This window comes from Lupinus angustifolius, chromosome LG11 (genome assembly GCF_001865875.1).
Source record: "Lupinus angustifolius cultivar Tanjil chromosome LG11, LupAngTanjil_v1.0, whole genome shotgun sequence".
NCBI lineage: Eukaryota > Viridiplantae > Streptophyta > Magnoliopsida > Fabales > Fabaceae > Lupinus > Lupinus angustifolius.
This window is the reverse complement of record NC_032019.1, coordinates 18,627,553-18,632,314: the sequence shown is the minus strand read 5'-3', so window position 1 is coordinate 18,632,314 and position 4,762 is coordinate 18,627,553.

Genomic DNA, 4,762 nt, shown 5'->3' with positions numbered 1-4,762 from the left:
GGCCACGGAAATAGACGCGCAAAAAAGGACTAAGTTGAAAGAAGAGTTGAAGAGTTTCAAGAAAGTCGTCCACCTTAGAGATGTGAGGATTGCAGAGCTAGAAAAAGATCTTGGATTAAGTCGACAACAGGTCATCATGGGACAAGATCTAGTTTCTCATTTAACAGAGCAAGTCTCACATTTGCAGGCAGTGCAACAAAGAATGGACGAGTACCGAGGGGCTTTGGCCAAGGCCAAAGGAAAGACAAAATAGTACAAACGGAGAGCACATGAATTGCAGTCTGTATGCAACAACATGAAACTTGAGCTCGACTGGAAAGAGGAGGATAAACAGAAAGAGCTGGAAGCTGCCAGGAGAATCACATATGAAGTTGAAGAATGCAAGGAGATGTGGAAGCACAGGTCTGTATCTTTGTTGGGGCATTTGGAGACACTTAGCTATGATTGGCTCAAAGATTTTGAGTCTGGGTACCAAGAAAGCACGAGCGTTGGGGCTAGTCTTCCGACAAAGATCAGAATGTACTTCAATGACTATAACAACACAGCTCAGGGGGTCAGGAACTGGAGGGAATCTATGGGATGGATGAATCCCGAGCCAAAGAATGAGCCAGAATTCATGGAGGAGGACTCAGAGGGAGATGATCCGGAAGAAGATGTTATTATAATAGATGATGATTAGGGTGAACTATCGATTTTTTTGTAAACAAGGGATAAGGAAAAGAAAAAAAGTTGTTGTAATTCCTCCCTCTTCAAAAAATGATGAAAGAAAGAAAGAAAAGTATTAAACGTTCTTCTTTATCTTTTTTGCATCTTCAGTACTCTATAGACTTCTTCATCATGTCCATATTTTCTTAAATGCAAAACTCTGGCGCCCAAGTAGGCAGAACATGAAGCTCAAGATAGCATTACTAGCACAAGGCTGAGAAAATGCAACCATACTATGGAGCCGTTGTGCTCTTTCTATGATTGTCATTAACCACAATACGAACTAATGGGGTTATAACCTTAGGAAACAGTTGCGGGATGGTCATCAAGCGTTGTCCTGATAATTCATCGTTGGGTAAAAAAATGGGATCAAACTCTTATTAAGTAAACCTTGAAGAATGATTATTTAATGAATGTTTTAATAAAAAAATACAGGACTAAAGTCAGAAACCATTGCGCGATCCCGGAGGTTCAACTCCAATCTGAGCCATTCTTACAACACAAGGTCACGTGCTAGGATGGATGCTGAAAGGAATTTTGGGGAGGAGATTGATGAGGTGAAGGGAAAGATGGATGAAATGGTACAAGCACAGAATATGATGAAAGACTCATTGGAGGACATCAAGAATGTCCTCGCCCTTTTAGCTGCTAATCACGGAGGGCAGCAGGAGGACGCTGGAGGCCAACAAGAGGATGTACCCCCAATTGGGGGCGGATACCGCCCCATTGGAAATGCTGATTATGAAGGAGAGGGCTCCAATGGACCTCGTTTTGAACAGCCTCAGAGGCCTGTATTCGGTCAGACAGATAGGGGAAAGAACAAGACGTATGAAGAATGGATGGAAAAGATAGAAGAACAACTGAAGACCATGCGGGGAGCTGATGCTCATGGGTCCCTCAAAATTGAGGAGTTATGTCATGCCACCAATGTCGTGATTCCTAAGGACTTTAAGGTACCAGATTTTTCAAAGTATGATGGGAGTGGTAATCCACGTTTCCACCTAGTGAGCTACGCCATGAAAATGGCCATGTGGTCCAAGGAAGACGGGTTTCTCATATGCTTTTTCCATGAGAGTCTCACAGGACCAGCATTGGAGTGGTACCTTGAACTGGATTTGGGTCGCATTTCAAAATGGACCGAACTTGCTGATCTATTTATGGATCAATACAAGTTCAACGTGGAATTGGCCCCGACTCGTGAGCAGCTTGGGGCAATGCAAAAGAAGAAGACCGAGCCATTCAGGGAGTACGCGATAAGGTAAGTCCAGGTTCAGCCCAAGATGACTATCCCAGAGATGTGCTCCTACTTTATGGGGACCCTAGGGACCCCTTATATTGGAATAATGGCAGGGGTTGCATACAGAGATTTTCGGGAGCTGATGGACGCCGGTGATAGAATTGAAATGTTGACAAAGGCGGGAAAGTTGTCAGTATGCGAGGTGGATGGAAACGGTACTAAAAAGAACATACCACAAAAGAAAAAGGAGAATGAGGTGAATCAAGTGCATTGACAACAATGGAGGTCCCAACAAACATCTTATGATCAAACACCAACCTACCAAGTGAACAATGTCCCTCAAGCCTATAATTACACTCGCCCACAATACACCAACCAATCCCGGCCTTATGTACCCAACCATACCAACCCTCCATACCAGCCAAACCAACATGCACCCACCAACACACGAGGCCAAACAAATCGCCGGAAAAACACTTTTTTCCCTGACCTACCCCATTTTCCAAAGCTTGCTATATCGAATGTTGAACTCTTTCGCCAGCTGGCAGACCGTCACTTATTAGCACCATACCCTGTCCGACCTTTTGAGGGCAAATTGCCTCCATGGTACAATCCGAACCACACATGCAACTATCATATGGATGTAGCGGGACACTCCATTGAGGACTGTGAGCAGTTTAAATTGGCAGTGAGAAAACTCATGGCTTGTGGGAAGCTTGAGTTTGAGGATGATGCTCAACCCGACATCAGTAAGAATCCGATCCCAAACCATAATCATGGATTAAGCGTTATCGATGTTGAGAAATCACTAGTAAGGAGGGTGTTTGACTTGGGAATGTCAATGCAATATCTCTTTGATGTTTTGAGAAGGAATGGATATAACATAGTAGCACCAACCGCAAATGTATGTGATGAGAAGGGCTTGGATCTAGAATCTCGCTGCGATTATCATCATGGTCAGGCAGGACACTCCATAGAGGACTGTTGGGGGTATAAGGCGAGAGTGCAAGTCTTGCTAAACCTTGGAGTCATTCAGGCAAAAAAGGCTAAATGTGATGGTGAAGAAATCGATATGGTTGAGAAAGTCACACTCAGGGTCCCACTCCTTAGAGATTCAAACCCCGAAAGGGTGACTCTCAAGATCAGAAAACCTCAGCCCTTCGCTTATGAGAGCACGCATAATGTCCCATGGAGTTATGAGGTTAAGGTTGATGCAGCGGGGGAGGCCTCTAAAGTTCCAGTGTCAAAGGCAGTCATGACCGGTGAAATCACAAGGAGCGGGAGGTGTTATGGTCCTCCAGAGGGTGATACTCGGAAGGTGGGAAAAGGTGCAGAAGAAAAGAGTGGTTTAGTTGATGAGATCACTGAAAAGGACGACGAAGAATTTCTTAAGATCATGAGGCAGATTGAATACGATATGGTGGAGTAGTTGGGGAAAACTCCTTCAAGGATATCTCTGTTGGGTTTGGTATTATCCTCGGATTTGCATAGAAAGGCATTATTAAGGGTGCTTAACGAGGCTTACGTTAACCCTGATGTCATGTCTAGCAAGATGATTAACATGGTGGATCCTGTGAAACATGTTAACATAATAACATTCTTCGATGAAGAAATGGTGAGGAGGTCGGAGAAAATACCCCGTGCACTACTCATTACTGCAAAGTGTCGAGGTCATATTGTTGGCAAAATACTAATTGATGGGGGGTCAGCTTTGAATGTCCTACCATTATCTACCTTGGTGTCTATGGGAGTTGAGAATGATGAAATTGTTCCGAGGCAGATGATTGTACACGCCTTTGACGGGAATCAGAGGAGCATAGTGGGTGAGATCACATTACCGTTGGAGATTGGGCCTAGCATCTTTCAGGTGCTGTTTGTAGTCATGGATATCGACTCCTCATATACAATGTTGTTAGGGAGGCCTTGGATCCATGAGGCAGGAGCTGTACCGTCCACTTTGCATCAGGCGGTAAAATTTGTCAGGGATGGTATGGTAATCACTGTGCATGGAGAAGAAGAAGTATTGGTTTCGAAGCCGGTATCAGTGCCCTATGTAGAGAGTACTGGTGATGGTGATGATTCCTTGCATTGTTTTGAGGTAATCGAGGACCAGGAGCGTGAAGGGAAGGATCATGTACATGATGTGAATGAGGTGGTGACCCGAATCATGACTACAAAAGGGTACGAAATAGGGAAAGGTTTGGGTACGCATCTGCAGGGCCTTCCATCATTCATCTCAGTCTCAGAGAAATTTGATAAGTTTGGGCTGGGATATGAAGCTTCACAGAAGGATGAGGGCAGGAGCATGAGTTGGAGAAAGGAGCATGGAGGAATGTTGGAGAAGCCCATTCCTCATATCAACGAAACATTTCCAAGTCCCGCTTCAGGTGACTTTAATGAACGAAACATCCATCTTTCCATCAACTTTCTAGAGGAATACGACACACCTAGGACCAGCTATATCCGCATCGATGAGGATAAGACACCATTGAAGAATTGGCATTCTGAACTATTGGATGAAATAGTATCATTAAAGTAATTATTTTCGATTGGGTTGTAATTTTTGTTCTCGGATTTGATTGAACTTATGTTTATGTGACTTGGGATACTATCTTTGTTAATTTGCAGTATGGTGATTGATTGTTTCGCATCATTAATTTGCCTCTCACCATTACCATTCCCGATTTCTCCCTTTCTTCTATATGAATTTGCTTGTTTTGCTTTCCTGTCTATCTCCCAATACTTCATGAATAAATACAGGTACTTAAATCTTGTGGAAAATTTTCCCAGTGATACAGTAATTGAAAATCCATCAATTAA